At 51.6% G+C, this 12398-nt stretch overlaps 1 long non-coding RNA gene across 1 annotated transcript; it reads right to left on the bottom strand.

Annotated features, from left to right (window-relative positions):
* Window positions 1–3841: 3841 nt before the first annotated feature.
* On the bottom strand, window positions 3842–12183 carry LOC128311704 (uncharacterized). Its single transcript, XR_008290199.1, has 3 exons — window positions 11878–12183; window positions 5120–5253; window positions 3842–3908 (listed from the first exon to the last, which is right to left on the bottom strand). It is a non-coding gene; the product is annotated as an uncharacterized LOC128311704 (long non-coding RNA).
* Between the last annotated feature and the right edge of the window lie 215 nt (window positions 12184–12398).

Below are 12398 nucleotides of genomic sequence, written 5' to 3'. Positions count from 1 at the left end.
GCGACTCCAGCATGCAAATCTGTATCTGCATCTGTGATTTTAGATTCCTTTTTTGTATTTCCCAAACGTATCTGACCAAGGATTTCCTTGTAATTAATTGGGCATGTCTGAGCCGTGAGGTTCTGTGGAAGACGGGAAGAGTGAAAGTGTCCCGCTGACCACCGCTATTTCTCTTCTAGATGTTCACAAGATGAGCGCCTCCCCCCTCCCCCCCTGCCGTGGGAGTGGGGTCACTCACCCCCTTTTCTGGCTCAGCAGGTTTCCTTCATTTTTTCTTCCTTCTGAAGTCATTAAGTTCTCCTCAAACATGTCCTCAGTGTTTTGCTATTTGCTTCCTTATTTTGGACGCTGTTTCAGTCGAACTATCGTTTTGCTGCTCCCACAATGTGGTGGGGATGCAGAACTGTGCCCAGAATCACAGCATGGTCCAGAGTGGCCGGGTCACTGCACCTGGTCTAGACCATTGCTTTGCCAACGGAATGCACCTGCTCTCGTTGACCTGGGGCCACAGCTTCCATGATTTGCTTTCAAAAGGAGTGTCGCACAGACTAGGTGACTATCGGTGAGGGCAAGGGGCAACAGGGAGGGGACTTTTCCCCAAGCAGCTAGGATTGCTTCCTAAAACGTTGTGGTAACTCTTTCTTTGTGGATATATTTCTCTTTCTTTTTTTAACGTTTATTTTGAGAGAGAGAGAGACAGAGACGGAGTGCGAGTGGGAGAGGGGCAAAGGGAGAGGGAGACACTGGGACAAATCTAGACCCTCGCCTACCCAGAGCGGCACCAGAGGACTAAACTCTACTAACTGGACCCTGTCCTCCACGGGTTCCTGTGTATCCTTACTTGCCCGCAATGTGCTGCCCCCGCACACTCAGATTTCTTTTCCTTCTCCTGTTCCTTCTCTGAAAAGGTATGTTTTTGTTAGGGTGTCATGTTAGCCCAAGTTCTAACCACTCCTGACTCATCAGTCGGGGTGCCCATGGGTATGCTTCATGCACATGTCAATAAACTTCTGTTTTTCTCTCATTAATCTGTCTTTTGTTAGTCTGATTTACAGGCCCCCGGCGGCAGAACCCAGAGGACACAGGAAGATTTCTTTCTGCCCCTGTGGTTCTCACAGAGAAGCCCACAAGGTTAGGCGTAGGAGCTGGGGAAAGGCGTTCGTTTAAAGGCTGCACGGGCTGTGGGAGTTCTGGCCGCCTGTCCGTGTCCCAGGCCAGGCTGGGCCGTCACAACGCGTTTTCCCCGCAGGGAACAGGTATCTGCTACTCGTCTCCCCAGATCCCGGGCTCTGCACTGTGACTGTCTTTCTGGGGGCTTGTTAGGTCTCACAGCTCGAACCTGTAATGAAATCATCCCTCTATTTAAATCTGGCCCTACTTAAATCTGGTAACATTGTCATCCTTCCAATAAATAGGTCAGAACGATACCTGCTATCTCAAAAACGTCAAGATTGTTGTTCTTACGTCTTAGTATCGGGGGCAGAAGCCTCAGCAGCTTGTCCATCACCCGAGAGGGTATTTTGTGTGGCCCAGGACACCGCACCCAACCTACGGTGAACAGAACCATAGGGTAGAAAAGATAATCTGCTGTACTAACACCTTTAAGTAAGTAACTCCCCTCTCCCACTGAATCAGACCATCATCTTTACCCTAAATTAAATCATCTTTATGCCCTGTCATATAAATGTCTCCAAATATGCAAGTTAAAAGCAAGTGGCTGAACAGTATGGTTGATATTTACAGACGTTCCATTTACACAAATAAATACATGTTCAAATATAAAATACGTGTGTAATGGTGGTTTCTTTCAGGGAGGGGAGGGCAGTGGGATACAGATAAAGGGAGATTTTCACCCTTTGCCTCATAATAATTAATAAAAGCTCACACTGATTGCCTGTTTCAGGCCCTGTTCTAAAGCTTTGAGATTCCAGAGTTCAAACCATGTACCTCAGCTGACAAACTGGCCAGCTGTGTGACTGTCACTGTAAAACTCGTTACTTAAATCCTCTGTGCCTCAGTTTCCTCATCTGCGAAATGTAAATAAAAGCGGTCCCTAAGTGGTGGGGTTTTTGCAAGAGTTAAATGAGATACACAGTGGTCCCCTTAACTGTGGCTAAGCTCTCCGTGGCTTGTCATGTGTGGTCAACCGCAGTCCAGAAGTGGGTGACCTTCCCCCGCCATGTGGGCAGAGAGTCAACAGTGGCCTCAGTCAGTGTGTTATCGTCGCCCTATTTTATTATTACTTATTGTTGTTAATCTCCTGTGCCTAACTTACAGAGTAAATGTTATTGAGGGCAAGTACGCACAGAGAAACTCGGTACACGTAGGGTTCGGTACCGTCTGTGGTCTCAGGCAGGCACTGGGGGTCTCAGAACGCCTCCCCTGCCCTCACATGGCTCATTAGAACAGCCCTTGACCCTGATGGTACCGCTCTTATTGTTAGGGTCCTCACCATTCCATTTTACAGATGAGGAAAGTGAGGCCCAAAGGTTGTATGTGACTCGTGAGTAAGTGATAGGGCCAAGTTTTAGACCCAGCCTGACACCAGAGCTGTGTCTTCTCGCTTCTCCTGCATTATTGAGGGTTTTGCGAGCCTGCTTCCGAATGAACACGTCACTCACAAGTCTTGGAGAAACTTGAAACTGTCATAAGAAATGTGAATGGAAAGTAAGTTATTTTCTACATGATGGAGAAATTTTAACTATCATCTGTGTGATTTTTAAGAAAGCCTTGTAGATAGAGTGTTGTTGTTTTTTAAACAGCTTTATTGAGCTATAATTTCCGTACCATAAAATGTACCTGTCAATGGTGGTCTTTTTTTTTTTTTTAATTTTTTTTAATGTTTGTTTATTTTTGAGACAGAGAGAGACAGAGCACGAACAGGGGAGGGGCAGAGAGAGAGGGAGACACAGAATCCGAAGCAGGCTCCAGGCTCTGAGCCGTTAGCACAGAGCCTGACGTAGGGCTCAAACTCACAAACCGTGAGATCACGACCTGAGCTGAAGTTGGACGCTTAACCGACTGAACCACCCAGGCATCCTCCTTTTTTTTTTTTTAAAGAAGAGTTTTAGAGAGTTTTGTTTTACCTCATGGTAGAATTCTCAGATTCACTCTTAGTGTCCAATAATTTGATTCAATGCAACCCACTCACAGTTGTTAAGCACCTACAGACGAGAAAGCCTTGGGCAATACAGCAAGGCGTGTGAAAGTCCCCAATCTTCCCTCAAGGTGAAAAGCTGGTGTTTTTTGATAATTTGCATTTCATTATTTTTGGCCATGTACATCTTGATTAAATCATACACCATAGTACTACTTGTGTGTGTGTGTGTGTGGCATTTGGTAATATGTTCACTGTTTTTGTTGTCAGGATTTTCTTCTGGCTCTGTGTTTGTTTTGAAGATGTTGCATTCATTTGTGGTGAAGGAAAGACTTGTCTGATGTTTACCATCTCCCTTGGAAGTACTTCTAACATCGTGCCCTATGCTGGTCGTTCCAGTCTGAGAATCTCCCAAACCAGAAAGATTCCCTCGGTGACTGGGTAACCCGACCGTGGGCTTCAAATTCAGATTCACGGGGCCCTCTCGTTCTGCATTTCCCACATCCCACGTGTGGTCACAGACCGGCCCTAGTTGACATCATGTCTCCATATGTTACGAGCTGGGTTACTGGATACAAGGGGAAATCATCCCTTCCCCTAGGGACCTGAGTTTGGTGTATGCTGTGAGCCAGACAGAGACTATCAACTGGGAAACAGAATGGAAGTTCCTGGAAAGTTATAAATACTGGGGGTGCGTAACGCAATGCTGGAAGGGTTAGTAAAGCACTCACCACAGAATGGTTACGGTTCTGAGTCCATTGAGGCAGAGGCCACGTCTGATCCTGGGTTCATTTGGGTGGACAGAGCTGGTCTGTAAAAGGAACGTGGACTTTGGAGTCAGATACTCATTGATTCAAATCTCAGTTTTATCCTCTTAGGTTACTCAACTTCTCTGGGCCTGTTTTCTCATCTCTAAAATGGGTTAATATAAAAGTTTTAAAACTTTCTTGTTTCTGGTTTCCTGGATCTTAGCGATTTTTTTTTTTGAAGTGCCTTTAGGCCAAAAGAAATGTCCAAGAGTCCTGTTTATGAAGTAGGTCCAAATCAACTTAAAAATTATTTTTATTCTAAAAACTTAGAAACTATTCGAACAAAGAACATACGTAAATGAAAGAAAAATTATTTGTATTTGATTCTCAACCACAATTTCTTACTAATGGGATCTGATTCTTGGAATAAGATCAACCTACATTGGTTTTCGTACAGTATTTGCTTTTCATTATAGCAACAGTGGAAAATCCAGTTTTTCAGTTTGGCGACATTTAAAGGAATCTGGTATTGAAAACATGGACAACCTTGAGCTGCCGACTTGTGCAGTGTCCAACAAGTGTCTAGAATTGTATTTCCATCTCGTGAGTTCACTTGTGCGCCTTGAGGTGTGTCGGCGTGAAGTTTGAGAACCATGGGGTTGAGACAGTTTGAGTGCAGAGATCTGGGGGGATGAATAATAGTGAGCGGGCAGTGCCTGGTAAATCACAGGTGCTCAGTGAGTGCAGCTTCAGACGTAAAGCGTGGCTGAGGAAAGGAGACGGGGCATATGGCCCAGAATGTGATCAGGAGAAGCACATGGATGCCCTTGTTCCGTAACCGGGGGGTCACTTAGTGTCTCTGATCCTCAAGTGAAGAGGCAGCAGATTATACTGGTTGAGGGCACTTTCAACATGCAGGTCATTGCAAACCATCGCCAATTTGCAGCCACAGCCCAGCCTCAGGGTCAGGGCGGTGACAGGAAGAACTGGCAGCCGCAGTAGAGAGTCACAGGCCAGCCCGTGTTCTGGGCAGCCGTCGCCAACGGTTCCCAGATTTTCAGGTTTTCCCGGAGATCCCAGAAATGTTTACTTAACACTACACTGAAAGTCCTGATGTTTAAAGTCTCAGCTAACTTGAATGAATGAATGAATGAATGAATGAACGGCGATGTCATGTGGCCCAACACCATGCAGTTCAGACAGAACACCTCCTGGGGTCTGATTTCAGCCCCGGAACCCCTGTTTCCAGCTCAGAAACCAGCCCGGCCCTCACGTCTAGTGGCCGGTGATAGGAGCCAGCCTTGCGTGTTCGGTCCACCGAGTGATTCATGTTTTAACACCGTCTTTCTCGCTATGACCAAGTCATTTTCAGTCCCAATCAGGAAATGAAACGAGTAAGAATACTGACTGGAAGAGAAAGGCAGAAAGTGAAAGTTTCAGTTCCTGAACAGTTTATATATAACCATGCCAGGAAACAGATACAAAAATAAAACACGGGAGAGCCTGTCACGGTTCGGGTCCCACGTTGGGTGTAGAGATTACTTAAAAATAATAAGATCTTTATACAATGTTTGGGGATTTTCTAGATATCTTAAAAAAACACAAAAATTCAAGTTCGAAAGGGAAAATTATATTGATGTTGAAAAAAGGAAAAAAAAAAACCCCTGTAATAACCTATCAGTGACAAATAATGTTACAGGTTTTGTTTTTGACCCGTGTGAACATCTGTCAACCTGTCTCCACTCAGTTAACTGAAGAACACTTCTTGCCAATTATAATGTCGAGAAATTTCTTTCACACGGAACAAGCAATGTACACATGCTTAGGAAAAGTCTTGAGCTTACGAATACATCTGTCAGAGCCGTAAAAAAAATCCCAATTTCACAACAATTCCAGAAATTATCTATGTCTGTTTCTTTGGGATCAATTTGAGCATCTTTCCTACACGTCTACAGTTGAAAAACGTTTATGTACAAATCAAACCTCCGCGTGGTCACAGGGCATGACCCTAACGACGGAGCTCAGGTCCTGTTTTCCTGTCTTTAGAATCCCATCTTCCCATTACTTACTCTGAATCTTGCGTTCAAACGCAGGCAGGGGTAGGACCACAGACATGGGAGAAACAAGTTTCGCCCAGGTGCGCACGAGGCAGGAGTTTCGACGGCAGCTGAGCCCTCGTCCAGGGCTCACTGTTCAGCTAGAACATCTCCAAATTCACTCTGATGCAGGACACCGTATTCGTTAAAGGTAGATAATGAAAACCTGCTAACTGGAAGCCTGCAGGTACATTATTCAACTGCAACCTAGGCGTCTGTTTAGAACACACAGGAACAAAGTATTTAGGACTGATATTTGGGGAAGTAAAATCCTGGAGGAGGAGAAGAAACAGCTTCTTTCTTCTTTCACCACAGGAGGCAGGACCCCAACATCTCTTGTGTAAACATCATGCATCGTGAAGTTAGAAATGTGTGAGATCTGGAATACTCTTTTGTGTTTAACTCGGTGTGTTTGCTGCCTGTTGTGTTGACCCCATCATCAACCAGGGGTGTCTTTTTTTTCCTGGAGGAAGAAGGGAGAGGAACCTTCTGCATTCTCTGCTACGTCCAGTCCTTAAACCCAGCTCTTGCCTGATGCAGGAGACATGATTCCTGTCCAGGACACGGCATCTGTGAGGAGTATGTTGACCCGTGAAAGAGGATGAAACTCCCCCACCCCGCCCCCCGCAGCTCTTACAGGTGACCGGGTGAGTGGGGACCAGATTGCGCCCTCAGGCCCGCAGACTCCTTCTAGACTCCCCCGGAACTAATAAAACCTGAACGGGAGACTTAGGAGATCAGAGCTACTGCTGAGGACAGACGCCTGGTGTGGATGGTTTTCCTGGGAGAATATCATGTGTGACATTTTGATGGTGCAAGTCAAGGTCCAGGAAACGGGAAGAGAGGGAAAGGAGGCTAAACTGCTCTGTGTGATGAAGTGATCCGAGATTCCTGGTTTTCCCGGGGGTTCCCCAAACATGTTCAAGGGCCTGTGAACTTGGGGAAGTGGACAAAGGGGCAGGAGAGGTCACGGCAGCCAGGGGGCTGGGGCCTAAGAAGAGAGGCAGCGGGAGAGGATGTTGGCATGGGAGGGGGTGGAGGGGCTTGGTGAAGCCAAGCTCCTATCCTCCCTCTAACCTTGCCATACGGGCCTGTGCCCCTCACACCAGCCCTGCGGCCGTGATTCCCCAGAGCTGCGTCCCTGTTGGACGGGACGGCGGCCTGGAGGGTGACAGGGCAGAGACACCCCTGGGGAGCTGGAGAAGGAGCGTGGAGGAGAGATACCGGGACAAGTAGGAGAGGACCCCGAGTGGTGGCACGTTTGGGCAGGCGCGGGGGGACGGGGATGCAGAACGGGGCTGGCATTTTTGTATTCGGAGTTAGAAATCCGTGTTACCTCACGGTTGGGAGTTTGGAGACACCTGAGCTAGGTCACCGCTCGGGGATCGCCCACACAGAGAGCGGGGCCGGGCAGGGTCTCCAGGAGGCAGGCAGCGTCCCAGGCTGTGCCCCTCCGGGGACGCAGGAGCCGCGGGAGGGACTGGATGACGTCCGCAGACACCTCCACCTGCAGGCTGGGGGAGGCTCGGGGCGCCCTGCCCGGGTTCACGCCGCAGGCTGGGCAGCAGAGAGCGAGCCCCACCCAGGCGGCGAGGGGATGAGGAAGAAACCGCAGATGGAGCCATGGAGCCACGGAGCCACGGGCGGAGTCCAGTCGTCTCCCCAGGGAAAGGCCGGGCCGTGTGGATCTGCGCCTGCACTCGCGGCCCCGGGGCCACGGCACCCCGGGCAGGGCGCCAGGACCCCAGCCAACTCGCCCCCGCCAAATCCCAGCTCCGGCCCTCACGGGCGAGCCGCCCACCTGCCCCGCCGTGCCATCCTCCCCTCCTTGCAAATCCCCGCACGGCCTCCCATGCTCCTCGGGGCCCAGCGGCCGTCGGGGTCCGGCGTGTGGTGGGTCCGAGCCGGATGCGTGCGCGGTCGCTGACCCCACAGCTGTACTCGTGGGGGCACAGCACCCCAGGCGCTGCTACTTGGTGAGGTCACCACCGTGGGAAGTAGGTTCTGAGTTCTGAAGAGCCAGCTGACAAAGCTTGGCAACGCACCCCGCTTGTAACTTGGGGCTGTCGGTACCACACTTTCAGAATTCTGTGGTCTGGTGCTCACATTCTAGAGCTTTGCTGCTGTATGGTCCTTGCCACAGCGCGGTCAGCTTAGTCACGCAGTCCTGTTTTGAAATCGGGGGCTGTGCCATTAGAGGGGTAATTAAATCTTGGGGGGGAGTTGGCTGAGATCCCCGAGTGGCCGAGGGCGGGTCCCATGACACCAGCCACCAGGCACGGTTTCTGGGTACGACGGGGACGACTCTAAAATTCTCTACCACTTTGCATCGTCAAGGACATTCTTCACCTGTGTCACAATTAACCCGCTCTTTGGTGAAATTGAACTCAACGGTCTTTTATTCTCCCCTTGGTAGACTTTTTACTGGTGATTTCAGTGTTTAAGGAGTAAGGCCTTGTTGAAATAGTTTTTGGTGTAATTATGAAGCTGTCGGCCAGTGTCACTCCTTCCTCCCCTTCTTTCTTCATATCGCCCCTGTTTTTAGATATGTCATGTGCGTGTAAGATGATCTTGTCCATCATCTGTTTTTAGACACTGTATATGAGTATATAACATATGAAGGTAAACAAGATAGGTGCAAATGCGCACATAAATGTATGTGGGATGAATGCACAGACGTGAGTATAATATACACACACGTTACAGTGTATCTATTATATATTAGTCACTCAATCTTTAGTTCGGAAACCTGGCAAATGATTTTGTTCACAGGTAACAGGTTTGAACCCGAGGCACATCGTGCACATGAATGGCTGTGTCCCGTGGGCCAGGGCTACCCAAACTCTGGTCCACGGAGCACCAGCTGGACCCTGCGGGCTCCTCGGCCGTGTTGGCGCCGGTTACAGAACTCGGGGGTGGGCGTTTACACTCTTTCAGAAGCAACTTCTCAGAGTAAGTTTACTCCGTTGAATCTGCAACAATGTCTTCTGAAGAGAAGCAAGGGATTTGCCATGTTTCCTCCCCCCTCCCCCTCCCCCCTCCTCCTCCCCCCTCCTTCTCCCTCTTCTTCTCTTCTCTTCTCCCCCTCCTCCTCCCCTCCTCCCCCTCCCCTCCTCCCTCTCCCCTCCTCCCCCTCTCCCTCCTCCTCTAGATGCAGAAGCCAGCTGTTTCCACACCAGAAGCTGGCATTATTGTTGCTCTCTGTTAAGGCAATGGTAACATAGTTTAAACCATTGTGGGAAGGGTCATGGAGAGGACGTGACCCCCAGTGACCCCCAGGCTCCTCCCCGGCACTCTGAGGCTCCTCACCCCTGCCCCACCCGGAGGGGGTCCATCCCGCCATCCCCCCTGCTGAGCCATGTGCAAGCCCAGAGCCTTGAGCGCGTGGAGCTGAGACCACCTGTATAGGACACAGGACTGAGCCCAAGATCCTGCCAGCAGGTGCGCACAGGCCGGCCATGCAGCACCCAGGACAAGCCTGTCAGTGAGTGTCCTTGTGAACCGCAGCCTGCGGGTCTGGGGCGGCTGCCTCTGCCTGTGGTCCGTCCCTGCCCCCGTGGCCTCCGTGGTCTATCCTTGCCTCCGTGTTCCCTGTGATCCACCCTTGCCCCGTGTCCCCTGTGGTCTGTCCCTGCCCCATGTCCCCTGTGGTCCATCGCTGTCCCCGTGTCCCCTGTGGTCTGTCCCCGCCCTCATGTCCCCTGTGGTTTGTCCCTGTCCCTTTGTCCCTGGTGGTCTGTCCCTGTCCCCATGTCCTCTGTGGTCCATCCCTGTCCCTGTGTCCCCGGTGGTCTGTCCCTGTCCCTGTGTCTCCTGTGGTCCATCCCTGTCCCTGTGTCCCCAGTGGTCCATCCCTGTCCCTGTGTCCTCTGTGGTCTATCCCGGCCTCCATGTTCCTTGTAGTCCATCTTTGTCCCCATGTCCTGTGTGGTCTGTCGCTGTCCCCGTGTCCTCCATGGTCCGTCCCTGCTTCTGTGTTCCCTGTGGTCCATCCTTGCCCTTGTGTACCCTGTGGTCCATCCCTGTCCCTGTGTCCCCGGTGGTCCATCCCTGTCCCTGTGTCCCTGGTGGTCCGTCCCTGTCCCCATGTCCCCTGTGGCCCGTTCCTGTCCCTGTGTCCCTGGTGATCCATCCCTGTCCCCGTGTCCTGTGTGGTCTGTCACTGTCCCCGTGTCCTCCATGGTCCGTCCCTGCTTCTGTGTTCCCTGTGGTCCATCCCTGCCCCCGTGTCCCCTGTGGTCTGTCCCTTTCCCTGTGTCCTCTGTGGTCCATCCCTGCCCCCGTGTCCCCTGTGGTCCATCCCTGTACCCGTCTCCCCTGTGGTCTGTCCCTGCCCCCATGTCCCCTATGGTTTGTCCCTGTCCCATGTCCCCAGTGGTCTGTCCTTGCCCCCATATCCCCTGTGGCCTGTCCCTGTCCCCGTGTCCCCTGTGGTCCATCCCTGTCCCCATATCCCCTGTGGCCTGTCCCTGTCTCCGTGTCCCCTATGGTCCGTCCCTGCCCCCATGTCCCCTGTGGCTTGTCCCTGTCCCCATGTCCCCAGTGGTCCGTCCCTGCCCCCATGTCCTCTGTGGCCTGTCCCTGCCTCCGTGTTCCTGGTAGTCCATCCCTGTCCCCGTGTCCCCAGTGGTCCGTCCCTGCCCCCATGTCCCCTGTGGCCTGTCCCTGTCCCCGTGTCCCCTGTGGTCCATCCCTGTCCCCATATCCCCTGTGGCCTGTCCCTGTCTCCGTGTCCCCTATGGTCCGTCCCTGCCCCCATGTCCCCTGTGGCTTGTCCCTGTCCCCATGTCCCCAGTGGTCCGTCCCTGCCCCCATGTCCCCTGTGGCCTGTCCCTGCCTCCGTGTTCCTGGTAGTCCATCCCTGTCCCCGTGTCCCCAGTGGTCCGTCCCTGCCCCCATGTCCCCTGTGGCCTGTCCCTGTCCCCGTGTCCCCTGTGGTCCGTCCCTGTCCCTGTGTCCTCCGCGGTCTGTCCCTGCCTCCGTGTTCCTGGTAGTCCATCCCTGTCCCCATGTCCCCTGCACAACTGCTGTCGGCAGAGTCGGAAGATTTGGGTGCAAATCTCGCTTTACTTCTGGAGTCTCACTGTGTCCTTGTCTGTGAAATGGGATGATAGTGACCTTTTCCTCACCAAGGCTTGTTTTTCTTCAAAGATTGTATGGCATAATGGGGCAAAAACGCCCGGCATGACGTATAACACACTCAGTGTTACTCTGCTGTTTCCTCCTATGGAAACTTTTGCTTTTTATTCAATCCGGTCCGGCCACCAAAGGGATGTTCCTTGCCACGTTCCACGTTGTGCACATTCTGCACGAGTCCTTTTCTTTCCTTCCTTGTCGACTCTAGTTCTGGTATTATTTTTCTTCCTTTTTTTGGTAACATAATGGTAACATAGTTTAAACCATTGTGGGCTTTCCCGTCGGCCCCGATCCTGTATTTCTTTCAGGATGGGATTCAAACGACCCCTCTTCCATAATCATTCATGGGCCCTTAGCTTTTCCTCCTGCTCCGGGCTATGGTGTCTCTGCTGTTGTCGGTCATCTGATCTGTGCGAGCTCTCTCTCTAACGAAAATGAATGTTTTCGGAGATTTCCCCCGTGATGTTTGTGTTTTCTGCTCCCGGCAGCATGGGGCACGTGGTAGGTGGTTTGAATAGCGGTGACGGGTGTTGGCCAGCCGTGCTGCAGTGCAGGTGTCCGGGGGCCAGCAGGACCCGCGGCCCATGGGTTCCTTTGCACCCACCACCCCTGGGAGGCAAGTGCTTTAACAAAATGGCAACCCCGAGTCCTGGGACATTCTGTGCTTGCAAAGAACTGAAACCTTGAGGGTGAAAACCTCAAATGCGGGGGTGGGGAGGTGGGGGCGTGGTGGGGCTTCTTATCCTTTTGACAAAACTGGCTGTACCTAAAAATACTTGATGGAAAAGTTTTCACTTACCCTGTTATTTGGTACCGAGCTGCCTCAGTGCAGACTTCTCTCCAGTCACCTGTCAGGTGTGGGGTTGAAAGCTGGGTCAATGCTGGTCCTTCCCTGGAGGCTGTGGGCCTGTTGCGTTTCCCCGGGTCGGGTGTTCAGATGGCCCTCGTGACCTCGACCGCCATCCCCGTGACCCCGGGGCAGACAGGGTCCTACCTTCCAGCAGCTTGCCCTCCGATCAACCCTCCGAAGAACTGTGCCTGGAACAATGGGAGAAGAAACTGCTGTTTAATTAATTTTCACTTTAAATATGTTGGTTTTACTTGGAAAAATAACTTCAGAAAGAAATAAAAATGGGGCGCCTGGGTGGTTCAGCTGGTTGAGAGTCCAACTTCAGCTCAGATAGTGATCTCGCGGTTCCTGGGTTCAAGCTCCGCATCGGGCTCTGTGCTGACAGCTCAGAGCCTGGAGCCGGCTTCAGATTCTGTCTCTCCCTCTCTCTCTGCCCCTCCCCTGCTCATGCTCTCGCCCTCTCAAGAATA

Source organism: Acinonyx jubatus, chromosome D1, assembly GCF_027475565.1.
Source record: "Acinonyx jubatus isolate Ajub_Pintada_27869175 chromosome D1, VMU_Ajub_asm_v1.0, whole genome shotgun sequence".
NCBI classification, from domain to species: domain Eukaryota; kingdom Metazoa; phylum Chordata; class Mammalia; order Carnivora; family Felidae; genus Acinonyx; species Acinonyx jubatus.
The sequence above is the reverse complement of the archived record's forward strand: the minus strand, read 5'-3'. Positions and strand labels throughout refer to the sequence as shown.